Here is a 21,029-nt window from a genome sequence, read left to right as displayed (position 1 = left end):
CCTCTTTCTTTTTTCTCAATTTCTGTGTTTCTCTTTCTCTTTTGACAACTTGGCCATCTTCTCATTTCCCATTTATCTTTTTAATTCACTTTTCTTAACCCATCCTTTGAAAGACCTCATAGACTCCATCTCAACAACATCTCCTGTCTCTGCCTTCTTTTCCACCCCCACTGTTTTCCCACAGAGGCACAATTGCTGAGTCCTTCAATGAGTTCCTGCCTTCAGCTTACTCTCTCTCCAATCCTTGCCTCTCACTGTCTCCTAATCTTCAACCATAGATGTAATTACCACATTCTCTTATTCAATGATCTTCTATTTCTTAAAGAAAAATTCAAAAGCCATCCAGGGTCTTTCACAGTTTGTCCATAAACTATCTTCCTAACATTAGTTTTTCACAGACCTTATGCCAGACACCCAGAACTGTTCACTGTTCCCTAAGCAGGTCAGATAAGTTGACTTCTGTGCCTTTTTACACCTTCAAGGGTTTGTGCACTCAGCCTAAATGACCTTTTTGCTGCCCTGCATTCTTACCCTCTTTATTATTGAAAACCTACTCGGCCAAGAAAGCCCTAGTTAAACAATACTTCTTCCAATCTCCAGCTTTAGTTCTGCCTCAGGACATCCATACACTCTTTTAGCATTTAATTTGTACTTCTCTTACCATATTTAATTTTATGTCATAATTTATATGTATGTGTGTGTGTGTGTGTGTGTGTGTGTGTGTGTGTGTATAATCCCACTTAGAATGAGACTTCTTGAGAGCAAGATTCAAGTTTTGGTCAACTTGAGACAAGACGGATCATAAATATTTATATGAGTTTATATATTTTTTTGTATTTTCCACCAATCAGCACAATCTTGAATATATATAAGAGGCTAAATTGTTCCTGGATTGAATTATAGAAAGATTCATGTGTCCCATAGTGAGTTAGAATTGATGACTTCTAAGGTTTTAATTTCAATATTAAAAAACAGTTTCCAATTTTATAACTGATGAGTCATTTAATACAAATTTGCTTAATTAGAAATGTTTCTGGAACTCATATATTTTAATTAGTGGAAGAAATCTGCATATCTACATACAAGACAGGTTCTGACTCCCTCCCCTTGCTCACCTGCCCAGCAACATCTCCAACAGCCCATCAAGATTACACCTGAGTCAAGTCTTTATCAGTGAAACAGGGTCTGAACACAGGCAAAATGTGTAGAATTCATTACCTGCATTTCCAACTCTACCTTTCTTTAAAAAAACCCTTTTTCCCTATTATTCTGTTATAAATCAGCTTCACAATTTAAAAACCTGTTTGTAGTTCAGCTGAAAAACTGTATTTTTGTGTAAACAGTGAATCAGGATTAAGTATTTTGAGGTTTTTTTTATTAAAAACAAAACGAATTACTATAAATACAATTGCCTAAAAGTGCATGATTTTCTTCGCAATTGGAGTTTTCTTTCTTTTCCTCTTCCTAGGAATTCTACTTTTGCCAAAACTTAGGTATTACAACAAGTGGAAATAATAGAACTGGTAGTATTTTACAAACAATCTTGAAGTTATTTTGATAAAGTGCCATTCTAATAACTATTCACTGCTATATACTTGCTATATAGAATTTAACTGGACAGTAAATATGAAAAAAAAGCGCAACCCACAAAATATTGACGGAACCTGACTGAAGTCCACATTTTTTTTCAATTGGGCAAGTTTATATTATTGATCTGTTACTGATATGCAGACTTAAAATCAATCTTGGTTTAGCACCTGATCTTGAAATCTCAAATTTCCTTCCTTGCTTGTGATATATACTTCACTTTGAGCTGTAGAAAACACTGTCATTAATAAATCCTGATTCCACAGCAAAGTTTTTAAAGGATAGCTAAAAATGAACTGCTGTGTAATAATAACACTATCCTCATCGATAATAAACACCTAAAAGGGGTTATTCTCTTTAATGACATCTGTTGTTCTTCTGAAAGAATAAGTGACAAAACCTGACTGAATTGAATGCCAAGAAAAAAAATGCAACATTCTTGTTTTAACTTTGGAACAAAGATTTGGCATAAAGTCCACTGACCTATGCCAAATATTCATTCTATTGGAAAAACTGTATTATGTTGAACATCAATTCTCTTGGGAATTGTTATTGAAGCAACAACTTATGCCTATCTTAGTAATACCATTATTTAACTTTATCATGAGAATACTCAGATAAATTTATTTGTTGACATCCAATATACAAACCAGCATGTTTGAAATGAGTGGAATGTTTTCACTGGCAACCATTTTATCAATTGTGAAGGTGAAGCCACACGTTGGCTGTGTTTAGACCTGAGACCATGGCATTTCTCAGCCAACTTTGAACATATCACGATTTTCAATTTTTCAGTTGGAATACCCTTGCCTACTGAAACACATTCAAAAGAAGGAGACCATTGAAGCAGAGGAAGGAGGCTACAGAGTCAGAGTTACAACATGTCGCTCTTGGGGAATCCAAACATACTGACGCTAGTGCCCTTTGGGTCTGTCCATATTACTATAAAAGAAAATACAAACAAGCAAGCATATTTTTGCCTACGGAACCTTATCATTATCAGTCCCATGAGTACTACTGCCAAGATGGCTGCTTTTCTTTACATTTTATTTCTCCACCATGAGCAAAGAATTTTTGTGTATAATGCAGGTGGAACAAATTTTTCATGCTGATAGAATTCTCCTGTAGCTTAAATAACTCATTCTTATTGGATTGTATAACCAAGTATGAGATGCTTAAATGCTTACTTTTAAAAACATTTTATTATGGAAATTTTCCAACATACACATACGAAAAGAAAATTTTAACAAACACTCATTTACTCACCACTCCAGTTTCAAAGCATTATCGATATGTTTCCAAATTTTGTTTCACTTACAGACCATCCTACTTCTTTTTCTGGAGTTTATTAAAGCAAATCTCAGATATTATGCCATTTTACCTATAAATACTCCATTATGCATCTCCACCACACAGCTCATAAAAATAACAGTGATTCTTATCACTATCATCTAATACTCAGCCCATATTCAAATTCTTCTAATTGTCACAAAGATGTCTGCTTACATTGATTTATTCGAATCATGAACAGAAAATCTTAAATTCCATACAAGCATGCATTGCCTTGGATATAACTTTCTGAAGTCTCTTAATTCTGGAGATCACTCCATGTTAACTACATAGTGATGCTCCTCACTTCTTTTTACTATGACATCACCGTATAGTACCAGTTTTTACTCAATCCAGTTTCTATGGATGGCATATATAATGTTTCTAGCCTTTTGTTATTATAAATCATGTCACAACAGATAGCCTTTGTATATAGGACTTCGTATGCTTTCAATGAGAATTCAGGATAAATCCTAGAAGTAAAATTTCTGGTACACGGTGTAATACATATACAGTTGCTAAGCCTCGCATAGGTGCTTTACCATTTCTTCCCACCCGTAATGTGTGAGTGCCTGCTTCTCCACGGCCTCATCAACAGAGTATATTGTAGAACTGTTATTATTTTTGTCAATCGGATAAGTGAGAAATGATAGCTTAGTATAGCTTTAATTTGCATTTCTCATAGTATAGTAAGGATGAGGATCATCTTTTCAGACGTTAAAGGAACATTTGCATTTATTTTTCTGTCGATTATCTGTTCATATCTTTTGCCCTTTATAAACTGAACATTTGTACTTTTCCTTCTGTTTATAAGAAGTGCTAAAATTAGTAACCCTACCTTGGACCCAAAGCTGCTCTGGGCACATTACCTCTCCATCTCCAGTACAAATGATGGTGGCCATTGGGAATACACAAACTATTTACCAAGTTGAGAGACTGACTCATATAAAATAAACAATTTCATTTTTATAATTACTTGTTTGTAGTTGCAGTAGTGTTATGTAACACTCTAACCATTTTACCTACTTTAGCAGAGAATGAAATTGTGCGAATGAAAATCTAGGTGAAAAATCAATCAGGGAAAAACTGATGATATAAAGTATATTATTTTTTAACCTTTGGAATATATTATTTTTTAACCTTCCCCATGGAAGTGAGGGAAGACCATCACTACCCTCATTTCACATCAAACTCTCACATACAGAAGCTAATTTATGAATGTAAATCACTTGGGAAATACAGTGCAACAGTAATGCAAAATAAGAATGCATTTTTGATGATACGATATAGGAAACACAGATGTAGGAACCTAAATTAAATAATTCCATAACCATAATTACAGCTTCCCAAGCACAATGCTGTTTATTAGATAACTCTACCTTTTTGTTATAATAAAGCCAGACTTTCTCCTTTGCCCTCAGGAGGACACCAATTACAAGACTCCTGACCTCCAACCAACTGAATCCATTAGCATAGCTGTGCCCCCAAGAGCATACCAAAGAGATGGAGAATAAAACAAAAATGACTGAAGCTGAGGCAAAGCTCCATTACGTCAGCTAAGGGGAGGGATCAATGGGGATGTATAAAGCAGACATCTAGGACAGAACAATTTTATCCTAACTTTTAAGCAGAAAAGATGAAAATTAACATCTGGTGTACCATAGGCACAGTGAATTCCAGATTATTTTGTATTTTATTTTCCCACTCTGTTGTTGTGAACTACCATAAACTAATTTGGTTATACAAATGTATCAGGTTCTTTTCAGTACACCTCGGAAGCCGAAGAGAATTTGAAGTACGTACATAGCTACTCCCCGCAACCTGCTACCAGGTTTATAATAAAAGCAACATACACAGATATTTATTAATAAGAAATCACAAAACTGCCGTATAGTCAGTCCTACAAGTTTTATGTCCCTGTGTTCTCCAAAGCGCTGAAAACCCCTTGCAGAAAGAGTGTACCTAAAGCAAATGAAATGCTATTCTAGTAGCAGAATTTAATTAACTCTTTGTCAGGGTCAGAGAAACAAGAGGCCTCTGACCCAGCAGCAAATCAGAAAGCTTAGAGACTAGTCCATGTTGCCTTACCTAAAGACACAGGCAACGACCTGAGGACTTGCACGCTTTGTCCATGCACGGATGGAAAAATGGCTGCAATACTCCTGCACGCGCATTTATACTGAATAACGTACTTTTATCAATGCCGCTTATAATATCTTTTATTTTAATTAATAAGCCACCAATATCACTAGTGAAAACCCACTTCTCCTTCAGGATCTACACAAATCAGCAAAGCTTCTGGTATTGATCAAAGATACAGATTCTCAAAGTACTTTTAATAGCTACCTCTGGACAGTGGTCTTCTTTCTGACTAGACACTTGGTGACCACCCATGGTGTGAGATTTCCTGATTAGATAATTACTTGTCCCTCGAGTATGGCTTAACCATGATCTCAGACTGCTTATGCTGAATTATTTGAAAGTATATTACAGTTTTATAATTATTTTGTGAGAGAGATAAAATAAAGCTTTTCTTCTTCATTGTTTTTTAAATTCTATTTTTAAAGGAAATTTTAAAAATCACCAAATTCAATAATCCAATTTTGTCTTGAATAAATCATCAAATTTCATAGTCATATTTTTACACTGTGAATAAGAATGTACAATGAATTTCAAAGTTTACTTTTATATGACTCTATTGAAATTTCTTGCCAGTTTTAATTTCTCTCATAAGTTTCTCATTACTAAAAGACACAAAAGAAGCAACAAGTCTTCAAAAACTACTTAACAGAAGATTTTTCTAAGTGTATAGACAAAAATCCAACCTGCCATGAAAACATGCGGATGGCCAATAGACACATGAAAAGATGTGCAACATCGCTGATCATCAGGGAAATGCAAATCAAAACCACAATGAGATAACTCTTTACACCTGTCAGAATGGCCATTATCAAAAAGATAAGTAATAAGTGTGGGCGAGGATATAGAGAAAAAGGAACCCTCATATACTGTTGGTGGGGATGCAAAAAGGTTGCAGTCACTATAGAAAACAGTATAGAGGCTCCCCCCTCCCCAAAATAAAAATAGAACTGCCATTTGATCCAACAATTCCACTCTTGGGTATTTGTCTGAATAAAAAAAAAATACTAGATTGAAAAGATATATATGCCCCCTGTTCATTTCAGTGTTATTCACAATAGCCAAGTTATGGAAGCAACATAAGTGTCCATCAATAGACAAATTATTAAATAAGATGTGATACACACACACACACACACACACACACACACACAATGGAAATTTACTCAGCCATTAAAAAAAATGAAATCTTGTCATTTGTGACAACATGGATGGATCCAAAGAGTATTATCCCAAGTGAAATAAGTCAGAGAAAGATAAGTACAACATGATTTCACTTATATGTAGAAACTAAAAAACAAACAAAAAACCAAATGAACAAACAAAACAAAACAGAAACAGACCCACAGATGTAGAGAACAATCTGGTGATTGCCAGAAGGAAGGGAGATTGGGGAATGGGCAGAGTAGGGAGAGAGGATTAAAGGTGCAAACTTCCAGTCATAAAATAAATAAGATACGGGGATACAATGTATACCATAGGGAATACAGTTAATAATATGTAACAACTTTGTATGGTAACAGACGGTAGCTAGATTTATCCTAGTGGTCATTTTGTAATGTATATAAATGTTGAATCACTGTGTTGCACATCTGAAACCAATATAATATTGTATGTCAACTATACGTCAACAACAACAAAAAAGTTCTTTAAGAGTTCCCTTCATTATTAGTTTTATAATTTACATATATTATACATATTTCTTGGTACGTGTCAAATATTATATCATAAATATTTAAGAGTAAGTAAATATTAACAGCTTATCTTAAATGACTAAGAATTGTTTTAACCCGAAATTTTTAATCTTTTAATAATTGACTAAGGATTGACTAAGCCACCAAGTGAAATCAAATCTCCAGCTGGACATTCTGTTCAGATAAAAGAATAAAGCATTTTACATTTTTACACCTGCCTTTAAAGAATCTCAACCTGCCTTAATTGTCTCAAATGAGATGGTCATCTGATTTCTTTAAGCTGGGCAGTGAGTGGGTGCAGGGGCTCTGAGGAAGTGTTTATATGTGCGGCGATCAAGAGGGGATGGAGGCATGGAGAGGGCAAGAGAGGCCTTAGGAAATCCTGCTCTAGGCTTTGTTGGAGAAGATTTCATTCCTTCTATTAGTTTTTCTGTTCAACTGCCCTTCAAGTTGTGCCTGAGGATCTTTAAAGTGCAGGGTGGTTGTTAAAGGACAAAGACTGAAGTGTTGTGTGGGAATAACCAGTTGAAGTTAACCAAGATTATAAAGTAATTTGCAAAGCTATTTGCTTCTACACAGAGCATTTAAGTGTTAGAATATCACGCCACTACAAAAGAATTATCTAAAATGAGGTAATACGCTGTATTGCACTGTACAGGCTATAAGCAATTATGGAGGGATATACTTTCTTCACTTGTATTAATAAGGCTGAGCAGAATATAAAGAAATAAAAGCCTGGAGTATATAACAACTCCTGAGGCAAATTGAAAGAAATTATGAAAGAATTCATTGTATTATTGAAACAAAGCAAAATGAAATGCATTGTGACAACATGATATAAATCACAGGATAATATCACATCTTAATAACCAATGCTGAACAGAAAAGAGACTTCTTTTGATTTACTGTGTAGAAAATGTGACATGACAGAAGACCCTTCACCAGCCAAATCTTTACACACTACCACTGTCAGCTATGCTTTTCTTTCACGTGTATGACTGAGAAGCCATCCAGAGCAGAATGGACATGGACTGAACAAAGTAAGGTCAATGATTCTTCTTACCTGCCCCATTCCATTGAGTTAATGCTCTCATCCTCCGCTATCCTGAAATAAAATCCCAATGCCGATTTTTTATTCAGCAATATAAACCTACAGCTAATTACCATGTGCCAAAACAAGGCTGCAGAAAGTATAATCTATTAGCAATAACTTGTGTCTAACAATATAATTGCATCGGGAATAATGAAATGTTCATTTTAGTATCAAAATTAATAATGTCATATCAATGCCATTAATAATTAAGGATTCTTTTTATAACATCGCATCATTAATAACAACTCGTTATGAACAATTCTATTAATATCAACAATAATAAAATAATATCACATTGTCTTTCTATAGTTACAATTTTGCAAGGGTAATGAAAATGCTGTACACATATTGGACTAGACCCCGCTGTGTCCGAGGAAAGCAGTTCCAGAAACATATTACACCTTTAGATAAATAAAGTATCTTTTTTTTTTCCTAGGCAGTAATTTGTGAGTGAAAAAATTCATCATTAAATACCCAGAAAGCACACAAAAATTCTGTTTAAAATTGTCCATTTCTCTATTTACAGGGAAAGTGGATGGGATTAGGAGCAGGGCACAATAGCTTCTGTGCCAGTTCTTAGTTTAATATTAGCCCACTTCTTCATTTGGGTGCATGGACTCTCTCTCTCTCTCTCTCTCTTTTTCTCTCTCTCTCTTTTTTTCTGCTTCATAACTTAAATATATGTTACATATAACATTTTTAATGCATATAATATTACATAACTTTTTTTAATAGCCTCCCTCTCTTCCCAGGGAACCAAATATCAATTATTCAATGCAGGTAATTTTCTACTTCTCTGAGTTTTCTCACTCTCAGCAATGCAGTCTAACACAGAGATACCTCTAGTTTGGGTATAAGTAAACCAAAGCCTGCAGACCAAATCTGGCCCACAATCTATCTTTTGCAAATAAAATTTTATTGGAACATAGCCACACCCATTTGTTTAAATGTTACCTATGACTGCTTTCATCCTATAACAGCAAAACTACTCAGTAGCAACAGAAACCACATGGCCTACAAAGCTGAAATATTTACTACCTGGCCCTTTCCAAAAAAAGGTGTTGGCTTCTCTAGACGACAAGCAGAAAATAATTCTGACAGTTCCAAAACACAGGTAAGGAAAATAAAAAGAGAGAGAAGGAAATCAGTAACATATTTTTAAAACTCGCATACTCATACTTTATATTTCACTGTGACATTGGAATAGTAAACTATAGTTGCATTATTCATTGCTATTTGTTGTTGTTTGAGTATAAATGTACAATCTAAGGTTGATGCTGGAAATAGATATGTATTTCAATAAAAGCTTGTTGAAGTAATAAAAGAATACAAGTTTTATTTTAGGATTAGATAGGCTAGATCTTAAAGCAATATTAATGATTTATTCTTGTCATTATTTACATATTGATTTTTTCATTGTTCTCTATGCATATTAAACCGTAAGAATAAAAGAAAATAGCGATATTCTCTACCTCCAGTTTTTTAAACTTTTTATTATGAAAAAATTCAAACATAAACCAAAGTTGACAGAAGAGGCAAATAAGTCCCTATATTTAGCCATTTTTTTTTTTAGCATATACAGGAGTAAAGAAGGGGGTAGTATTAGTACAGCTCAAAAGCCCTCCAAAGGGTGAAGAGAAGGAAAAATCAGGCGCCCTCTGCCTTGAACCCACTCCAAACCCTCAGAACTGCAAAATGATGATTTGAGTAAATGCACTACCAACACTGCTTCTGAAGAGCCCTAAGTATTGGCAATAGCTGGTGCCAGGCAACAAAGAGGAGTCATAAACTCCAGTTCTGTGGTATCCGGGGTTGTCGGTCTTGGATTTATTCCTTCCTCCCCTCTTCTCAGATTCATGTGGGATGAAGATGAGGCTTTTGACCCCTCCTCAAAGCACCGTCAGGAACAGGAAGGAATTCACAGGTCAAAATAGCCACAAAACTGAGAAGTACAACTACCTCAAAAATATAACAGGACAATGAAAAGGACTGTACATAGCATTTGAAACAGAATTCTTGAAAGAGACCAGTAATGTAAAAGAAGCATCAGCAACCTATTTATGAAGATGAGGGGGGTGCCTGGGTGGCTCAGTTGGTAAGCATCTGACTCTTCATTTTGGCTCAGTCATGATCTCATGGTTTGTGGGTTCAAGCCCTGCATCTGGCTCTGCACTGATAGCATGGAGCCTGCTTAGGATTCTCTCTTTCTCTCTCTCTCTCTCTCTCTCTTTCTCCCTTTGCCCTTCCCTTGCTCATGCTCTCTCTCTGTCAAAATAAAGAAATAAACACTGCAGAAAAGAAGATGAGGGAACAGATGAGCAATCTGAAACAATACCAAGACACAATTAAAAAAAAAGAATAAAGTGGAAAAAGATAAAGATAATAGGTCTGAAAAAGATAATAAAGAATATCAATCAGATGTAGGACAAATGAGTCCACTGTAAAACCAAATTGAAGAACTCTTTCGGAAGGCAGCAGGAAGGGATAAAGACATAGAAATAGAAAGGAAAAGAAATAAGAGAATAAAAGCAGAATTATCAGGGGAGATATTTGAAAAATGAATAAAAATAAGCTTTCCACAATAGAGCTGGATGAATGACCTCAAATACAATGGGGTCACATTGCTACACAGGAGAAGTAGGGGAGCAAAGCCATACCTGGACACATTATATTAATACTAACAACATCAAAGGAAAGGAGAAAATTTTTTTAAAAGCTTCCAGGGAGAAAGAGCAGATTACCTACATGGGAATAAGAATAAGCATATCATCAGATCTATTAAAGCAATGCTAGATACAAAAAGAATAAGAAATCATATTTTTGAGGTATTAATGGAAAAGAAACTTTGAACTTAGAATGTTATATACAACCAAAGGTCAATGGAACTTTTCTCTGGTAAAACAAAACAAAACACCAAAAGAGTAAGACCTCACAGTTTTAGCGTTGACAGCAACGGCTAATATCAGAAACACTAATGTGGTAAAAACTCAAAAGAAAAAAAGGGGATACATCTAGAAATATGGAAAGTAAGGATAACCAGACGTCTTATAACGTGTGTTATTATCTTAACAATAATACGTTGTAGCAATGTTTTATTATACAATATCTTAACGTAAATAATAATTTTATTATTGATTCCACAACAACCCAAGATCCCGAAGTGAGAAATTATAAAGATCTTTGTGGTGAAGATAAATCAGTGGGACAGGTCAGCTTGCCTAGGTAAACATCTGGTCTCAGAGGATACACCGATATTGGAATGTTTAAGGAATTAAATGGAGTAAGCATACAGGAGTACAGGTCTCAAGGGCAGCCACCATAGGAACAAAAATAAATATATAACTTTAAAAATAACTACATAAAGGGTGCCTGGGTGCCTCAGTTGATTAAGCATCTGACTTCGGCTCAGGTCATTATCTCACAGCCTGTGAGTTCAAGCCTCACGTCAGGCTCTGTGCTGACAGCTCAGAGTCTGGAACCTGCTTTGGATTCTGTGTCTCCCTCTCTCTCTGCCCCTCGTCCACTCACGCTCAGTTTCTCTCTCTCTCAAAAATAAACATTAAAAAACTTAAAAAAAATACCTACATAAAAAGCCAATGCACACAAAAGGAAGTTTACAAATGGAAACACATTTGATGTTTGCCCATGGAAGGGAATGGGAAATGGAAATAAAGAGTGAAGAGTGAATGAAGCAGGAGAGTTTTACATGAACCAGTGCCTGTAAGGAGCCACAGATACTTATGATTATATCCATCATCTGCACCTGAAATACAATACACACAAATGAATGAAAGACACAGAACGAACTACCATGTTTTTCTTTTCTTTAAAAATTAAACCAGGTGTTCCTTAAAATTCACTTTCCAAATATACTCGTATTGGGTTTTATTTGCACCATGTGAGTACCTAGAACAATAAGCCTTCTGAATATAAATGGTTTGTGATCCTATGAAAGTTTGATGAGTGACTGCTAGGGAAAACAAAACAAAACAAAACAAAACAAAACAAAACAAAAACTAACATGTTTTCTGAAGAAAATGAACTGAGTGATTCTCAATGGTTTGATGATAAATAATGCTTAAAAAACACAGTCTGTTTCTACGTGCAGTTGCTACCTACATGGCACAGGTGAGTTTCATTGCTTGAGCTAAAGGACATTTGCGCTCATAAAACACATTATACAGGGTTTTTCAAGAACCTGAGAGGCTTTGCTTTACTATTAAAAATATATGGAGAGGCGCCTGGCTGGCTCAGTTGGTTAAGCGTCCAACTTTGGCTCAGGTCATGATCTGGTGGTTTGTGAGTTTGAGCTCTGCATCGGGCTCTCTGCTGTCAGTGCAGGACCCACTTCTGATCCTCTGTTTCCCATTCTCCCCACCCCTCCCCCAGTCTCTCTCTCTCAAAAAATAAATAAACATTTATATATATGGAAACTGGGGGCACTTGGGTGGCTCTATTGGTTAAGCGTCTGACTCCAGCTCCAGTCATGATCTTGTGGTTCGTGAGTTCAAGCTCCGTGTCAGGCTCTCTGCTGTCAGCGTGGAGCCTGCTTCAGATCCTCTCTCTCTCTGCCCCTCCTTGCTCGCTCTCTCTCTCTCAGAAATAAGTAAACATTTAAAAATATTTAAATAAAAAGATGTATATATGGAAACCAAACTGAGAATGTGTGTGGTGCCTCTGCAGGTGCATGCTTTCAGGATATTGTTTTTTTACTAGGAACTGAAGGATCATGAACTCTGAACACCAAGAATCTTGGTAGTGCTGAGAAAGTCCTTTTAATTTTGCTCCAGTTTTTTTATCTGCTAAGTAATGTTTGACACTGGTATTTGAGACGAAACAAACTTATCTGCCAGGATGAGCTGGTTTCATTGAGGAAGGTTGCCACAAGGAGAGTTTTATTCTGTGAATCAGTGTAACATGCAATGCAAAATCTGAGCTAGGGGTACAAACATTTCTTCTTTACTGAGCAATGTCTTTTTAAAAGGGCTGGATTGAAATCAGAAAAATGAGCCATTTAGATTGTTGTCTTTGCGTAGAAGGCAGCTGGAGAACTACTGAGAAGGAGCCGGAGAATGGAAGCAGAGTGCACACTGTGCAGGAAGAAGCACATAGTCTGGAATCCTGAATCTCTTGCGGTGTGGCTATTCCGAATCTGTGTTTTCTCATGTCTAAAATGATGATAATAACACCTACATGGAAAAGCTACTGTCAAAATAAAAAAAAACATTATATTTTTTTTTTGAGAGAGAGAGAGAAAGAGAACGCGCATGAGCAGAGAAGGGGTAGAGAGGGAGGGGGACAGAGGATATGAATGAAGCAGGCTCTGCACTGTCAGTTCGCTTGAACTCACCAATTCTAAGAACATGACCTGAGCTGAAGTTGGACACTCAACACACTGAGACACCCGGGTGCCCCAAAATTAAAAAAAAATTTAAAGATAAAATATAGAAAGCAATTAGCCCATAGTAAACATTGAAAATATTAATTACTTTTCCCATCCCTTTGTTATAAATTGTTTCCCAAGACGAAAAAGAAATAAAAACCTCAAGTCTAGTTTTTCTTTTTCATCTTCTGGTAGAAGTCCTAAGGGTCCAGAAATAACTCCTTGTATTAATGTGAAAAGGTACTATTTCTACTTCCTCTTTACCCAGAAAATGTGTACTTCCAAACAAGAAGTGGTAGTCTGAGGCAGAGCTTAAGGAACAGATACAGAGAGAGGAGGGTACTGATGAAATCTTCGCCTGAGTATGTTATATTTGGCCACGAGTCAAGCATGTCCCTGTTCTGTTCATGTCTTGGACTTCTCCCACAATTTACATCTTGCTTGTCTTTTTCAGGGACAGAAACTCATCCCCCTGTGCTGCTCCTGCCTCGACCAGCTGGTGCCATAACCCCTTCACCTGGAAAAGTCCTGTTTCCAACATGTAGAAGGTGATATTCTAGGGTTCTGTTCCTGTACCCACATGGTGGTTGAGCAAGAACATGACCTGGCCTTCAGAACTTGATATTCGCTCCAAATCTGTACAAATGACCCTCTAGACTCCCTTTAGGTAACAAGATATCCCCTAGAAAAGAATGATTTGAAGTCCCGCCTGAGTAGCTATTGTAAAAATAGCAAGCGATAAACAGGGGACAGTTATATCTTATTGACCCATGAGTCACAGTTTGCTTGCAAAGGCATATTGTGATTGTGTTTAATGACTTCATTTTTGTAGTGCAAATATATCTAATTTAGTCACTCGGCTAAATTTTTTAGAAGATAAGGAGTGGGAGGTACAAGCTTCCAGTTATGAAAAAAGAAAAAAGGAAGGAAGCATTTGGGAAAAAATAAAGTCATATATTTAATCCATACTCCAGCAAATTTTGATATAGATGTAAGAGTTACATATAAAGCATAAAAGTACAGGATTATTAGAACAAAATATATTACCACAGGTTTACGTTCTTGGGGGAAGGGAAGGCCATCTAAAGCAAATGACAGAACTAAGATGACATGAATATACTGATAGACTCAGCTATTCCAGAGACCAATGGCACATAAACATATAATTAAAGACAAGAGAAAATATATTTTCATGTATGCAACAAAGATCCTGGCAGAGTTTGAACCAAGTGTATGTGTAATGGGGAGGACTAGAGGTCTTCAAACAGGGGAATGACTCCAGTAGAGCTGAACATTGAAAATATTACAAAAGCCATAGTCAAATGGAATTTTCTTTATGACAGTTTCACCAAAATATCCTATTTATGATAGGTACTAGCCGCATAAATGAAAAACAAAAATACTGCTCCAAATTTACACAAATTAAAGCATTTATAGGTTAACATTTTATTAGCATAATTATTTACATTATATTAATATAACATAAATATGACATATTAACATATGTAGCATAAATACCATGTTATTTAACAAAAACAATAAAAATTTGCAGAGTACAATGATGTTTCTAAGGGATCGCTCTGCATTAAAGCAGCAGCTACAAACTCAATCTCTGATAAACTCTCTGAGCCAGTGTTCTCATCAACAAAAATACTAGTGTATTAAACACTACATTATAAAGTTTAAATCATAAAATTGCAAAATATGTAAAGCCCTTAGCATAGAGCCTGGTACAGTAGAAAAGCTAATACCAGCTATTAACAATGTTAATGCAGGATCAACACTGGAGAACAAAATCTGGGAGCTCGCCTATGTACTGACCCAAATAGTTACAGAAAGTTCCAAGGGACCGAATTATGCGGTAGGAGTTTAAAATATGTTTTAAATTAGGTTGAGATACCCAATGACGCTAGAAAATCTTAGTCTATATAAAAAGATTCATGGGATGAGATTACATGGAAAGGTAGGTGAATTATAACAATCTCTGTCTATTTACTTAGGCGTTTCCATTTTATTCTGTCTGGATGCATGTGGAATGTTGGCAGAAGTTTACTGGTTCTGACAGCACCAGCTCTCAGCGGCCGTATCTGCAAGATGGCTGATGGTCTGCACTTTCTGTGGCTTTTGTTGCCCGAATTCTAACATGGAGTCCCAAGTATTTAATACATGTGTATATGTTTATGTACTTCTTCAAAGGACAATTTAAAACACTAACTTGAAACACTTAGACGTAAAAGCTGATAAAGGCAGTTTGACTATTTCAGTATTTTTTATAAGGACAAACTTTTTTTTGTAGGAAACAGAAATAAAAAGAGAATCCTTTTTTAGAATTCAGTCAAATAGGAAGGAAACAAGTTCTCATTGTTTAAGAATAAAATGCTCACAAGGAAGGAGAAATGCTTGTTTCCACTAGACATTCAACCTGTACAAATATACATTTAAATAGAAACTTTCCCTAGTATGTAGTCCTTGGAATATCCATTTAAACAGTTTTTGGCTATGACTCCCTGGTTTTAAAAATAGTTCTGTTTTCGGTGTCAAACATTTCGTGTCCATTTGCTACACTTAAAAAAAAAAAGGTTGGGCAATGTTGTGTCTTTTGAGATACAGTAACATGACAGAAAGTGACAAATGGGGGAATGTGTCACAATGAAGCATGATATATTATAGCAGAGTGATATGCTGATACTCAAAGAATCCATAATATGCATCTTTCTTTTTATTTGCTGCTACAGCAGAAGAGATTATTCTTATAGATTAAGGGACTACTGTCACATCTTAGGTAGCAAAGTAAATATATTTCACTACATTAATATTTCTCTATAAGACTGTCATATGCTTTTTCTGTACCTCCTTTCTATTAATTTCAGATTAGCAGTAGATGCATTTATAAATAGAATTCTATTCCTTATGCCTGACTTATCAAGTGGTAGCACAATTTTCTGAGCCTGAATTCCAAGTCATTAATAAGGAAAAAAGATTAATGCCAACAATGGACACAAGTATGACTGAATAAAGAGAATAGGTTTAAATACAATGGTATTTTGATGATCTCCACAAGATCCTTTACAGAAAAATATAACAATGCATAAAAATCCCTAATTTTAAGCATACAACTACCCAGATCATTAAACTACATTTCTAAACAAAAATTCTATTGTCTTATGTGACCTCTGAAGGTTTTATGGATGTCATATATTGTCATTTGTGCCAAATGTTAGTAACCACTAACATCTATAATATTCAGTAAAGATGGTTTATCATCAGCTTTTAATCTACAACTAAGAACCCTTGTTTTTTTTTTTTTTTTCTCAAAAGGTATGTATGTTGCCCTGTTTCTGTTTCTCAGAAAATTGCTGAAGTATGTTTTGAAGCAAAAATAAACTACAGTCTTTGTTATCAAGCATTAGTGATCATAATACGTATTAATGCCAGAATGCATAATGAATACAGATGCAATATTAATGTAAGTTTTAAAAAGGCAGCAATTTTATGCTAAAAGTAAAGTTCAATGTGTTTCTTTCTTCCCACCATAATCTCTCTATTCTTTTTCTTTCTTTATTCTTTTCTTTCCTTTTATTTATCATCAGAAAGGGATACCCACCAGCAAATTTGCACAGTACCGTCTCATCAATACTAGAGTGTGGCTTAAAAATCAAAAGCCTGCTCCATACATAAAGAAGTTTATATAAGTGAATTTAAATAATCATCCTGAAGGAATTCACTACTAAGCGTTATTGTGTAGAACTTAGCCAACACACAGTGACTCATGTACCACGAAGCTGATTTTCTTATCCTTACCTACTTACATTCACCCCTGTATAAAAAGATAGTTTATAAAAATAAAATAGCACATGAATTTTATTTTCACAAATCAGAAAATAAAAATATCCTATTTGCGAATCAATCACATGAGCTATTCCATTTCTCCTCATATGTAAAATTCAGTAGCAAAAGAAGCATTAACTTTTCTATGCAACAAGTTACATGGGCTCATATTACTAATTAAACATTTTTAATACCTTTCTGCAGCATAGGAACATCACCTTAAAATAAAAATGTTTTGTTATTATAAGCATTGTTTTAGGGGTAAAATTCAATTTTTTGCATGCAATAAATTAGATTTAAAAAAATTTCACATGAAAGGTTTTATATAAGGAGAATATTTAGTGCTAGAATAGACATCTATTTTTGAGGTGAACATGTCATTTTGCTCTAGTAGAAGAATGTAAAAATCTTAACTATACAGAATAATACTTTTTGTGGAGAAGAAAGGCACTTGATTTTACATACATTCCCTAAGATATGGCTTTTTTTCTAGCAAAGGTCTATGATCAGGCTTTTCCTTAGATACAAAAAAAGAATTACTTCAGCATTATTAAAAACTTGGGGATAGGTATACTCAATGAATGGTGAAGTTTATGAATTATAGTATCACATAACAAAAACAAAGGATCAAAATATTCTAACACAATTATTATCTCCCAGGATATAATTCTTACGTAAAAATGTGTAATTCATTTTAGAAAAAGTTATTATCTCCAGTTACATATACGGGTTAAAAAGGCCAGCTTTTAACTTGTAACAATAAATATTTTATTAAAAAAATATAGCAAAGTTTTTGTTATTTGGAAGAACAACATTATGAACAGCATTTTCAGTATTTCCATTTCCATAGATACACTGTCTGAATCACGTGACATTAGCAACAATTTCAGCCCATTACAACCAGATCTTCTCCCTAGAAAAATGTACCATATCCCATGAAATAATTAATTCTTCTGTAATGCCCATGAATAAAGGAGAAAAATAAAATAAAGCTACTTTTTCTCTAGGTATTTAAATTTTGTGTTTAAATTTGCTTTATCCAATCTCTGCATTAATTTCAAGCTAAGACTTATCATTAAAACAGTAGTATCCCCCAAAAAAAGGAGTAGTATAAGCAGTAGATGATGGATTAAAGCCACAGATTCAATTGCATCACATTTATTTTAAAAATCATAAACCTTTCCACAATCTCGTATTTCTGATCTTGATTTATATCTGAGTCCTTTCTATAATTCAGTGTATATAAGAGACCACATAAACCCAAATTCTGCTGCCTTGGTGGGGAAAACACAGAATGACCATAAACATAAACAGACATTAGATAGGTTTACAGAACACCCAATATCGCCAACAGAATACTATTTTGGTAAATTCAAATAAAACAAATTATAATAATTTAATATTCATTAAAATGTTTAGAAAGAATTAGAGCAATTACATGGAATTTTGTCTTTTTTATTTCTAGCCTTCAGTTCAATTGTAATTGTGGATAAAAAGTATCTTGCAATTCAAATTTAGTATCTTCTCAAGTTTCATACACTATGGTAGTGACCTAGGCCTCGCTGTATTATTGTTAGTTACAGCTTTGAGTCTCCTTTCCTTTCCACAAACACAGCTCTAATCATTCACCTGCTTCACCGTAGTATTTATAGTCAATGGTGTGCTGGTAAATGTTTAACACCAACTCTCCAGAAAAAAGGAAAAACAGGCTTATTCATAGTGTTTGCTGATTTCATTTGTGTACTTGTTCTCACTATGGCCAATGTCCAGCTACCAGTATAGGGTAATTGAATGAGGAGTTAAGAAGAGATTCACGGTAGCACACCATTATACGGTATTTTCACCATACCAATATGATAGTTGGAATGGACATTAAGAGCACAGTAAATGTAGTGAAACAATTTGGAAGTAATAGGTTGTAGTATTTACTCCTTTTTATTTTAATATCATTTGTTGATTGTAAGTTCATGTAATTTACTTTTTGTAATAGTTACTTCAAACAACCAAAGTCCTAAAAATTTAACAATCGGCCCTCATGAGCTGGCAACAGCTCAGCACAGCACTGAGTTTATTTCAGAAAATCTTTCATAAGCAGTAATTTAAAAGACATTCATGATATTTTATTTATTGTATTTTATTATTTTTTTAACATTTATTCACTTTGAGAGACAGAGTATGAGTGGGGGAGGGGCAGAGAGACAGGCAGACACAATCTGAAGCAGGCTCTAGGCTCTGAGCTGTGCCAACAGAGCCTGACGTGAGGCTTGAATCCATGAACCGTGAGATCATGACCTGAGCTGAAGTCAGACACTTAACCGACTGAGCCACCCAGGCGCCCCACATTCATACTATTTTAAATGTGTGATGTTAGAACTACACATTTTTGAAAGCATAAAAATCAGCAGATAGTAATCCGATTGGCATTAATCTGTCAAGTTTCAAGTAGCCAGCCTTTTTATGTCTCTCGCACCAAAGAGACAGATGAATCTTTGTTGTTACAATTTTTAAAGCCTATAGAAAGAATTATCTCTTTTAGACTGGCTCTTTGGCCATCATCCTTAGCTGAGACATTGCTTATTATATTTGTTAAATGATTTGTAACCTTGAGGATATTCTGGGCAACACTTTCTACTTACATTGGCCCACTTCCTGAGAAAGAAAGGGGTTGATGGATAGACAATGGATACAGACCTCTCTGGAGACTTTCACACTGATATGTGCAAAAGTAGCCCTGGAGGTAGGAGAAGGATTCCTAATTGGTCTGGAGTGGACGTTTTGAACGGGATGTTAATGTATAAATCAGCCTTTATTTTTCTGGGTTACCTCCACAGCTCCTTCTACACTAAGAAATAAGGCAGTGGATTCAGAGCACATTTCTTCATTTTTTCCAATTTAAAAGGTGCCTTAGTGGCATATGACTGTATCTGTCGTGTCTGTTGCCTAAACTGACCCTGATGTAGTAGACAGGAAGACAATAGGTTTGGTCAGTGAAACGTAAGATGAATGTATTATGACATTACAGTATCTAATTAATCAGTAGCTCCCGAACAACGGAGCACTATAGTTCTACCAGTCACTAACACGTCGCTTTACATGGAACAAAGTCATTTCAGTCTCTGGGAGAAGGTGCTCTTTCTGGCTCAGTGTGTTACCTGCTCTTCTCCCATAGATCAAATTTCAGAAAGACAAAATATATGAAATGGAGCCCCATTAAGGGAGATGAATGAAGAGAATAACTTAATATTTGGGGGGTTCATTGTCATCACTGTTAAATATTAACTATAATTCTAAACCCATTTTGGGTATAGAAATACAATGTTTCCTGGGGAAAAAAATTACATTTTATGTAGCAATTGGAAAATTGCCTATTTCTTGTTTGAAATTTAACATGGCTCAATCCCATTGACATGATTGTTATTACATACACATATTACAATAATCTGTGGTTAGGATAGGAATCACTGAGGATTATGAAGAGTGCTTTCATTTTTAATATTTTGGCAGTCTTTTTATTGTCCCCAATTGTGTTCTTCTACTATAAGAATCCATTTTAGCTAAAATCCAAGATTCTAACTCTCATCTGTGTTTACCATCAGTGCAACTGGAATGAGTAATTTTTCTTCCACCCATCATCCCCCATGAGAATGTGAAGTTTTCTCATATCATCTGGATCTAAGATGAATGAAACTTGACACATTTATTTAAAGGAACTGCTTAACTATATCATTACTGCATGAAACAATCTAAGGTTGCTTTTGACATTTCACAGTATGTGAAATTCACTGTGAATTAAAGTGAAATGAGTAACTAATAAGAGAAAACATAGTTATTTGACCTATTTTTCCTCTTTGTATTTACAATACAGTGGAGATAAGAATCATGAAGCCAGAATTCATCAATGTCTCTTTGTTAACCCTGTAATGGGAATCCCTGTCTTACTGAATGCTGGTGTAACTGGTTATGCACATCAAGTAGA

General features: G+C 35.0%; 1 long non-coding RNA gene across 7 annotated transcripts in view; it reads right to left on the bottom strand.

Moving 5' to 3' along the window:
• LOC109499790 overlaps positions 1 to 21,029 on the bottom strand; it is a 419,289-nt gene that overhangs the window by 64,184 nt on the left and 334,076 nt on the right. The window lies entirely within an intron of this gene.

This window comes from Felis catus, chromosome B2 (assembly GCF_018350175.1).
Source record: "Felis catus isolate Fca126 chromosome B2, F.catus_Fca126_mat1.0, whole genome shotgun sequence".
NCBI classification, from domain to species: Eukaryota; Metazoa; Chordata; class Mammalia; order Carnivora; family Felidae; genus Felis; species Felis catus.
Note: the sequence above shows the minus strand (reverse complement) of the source record. Positions and strands in the feature narration are given on the sequence as shown.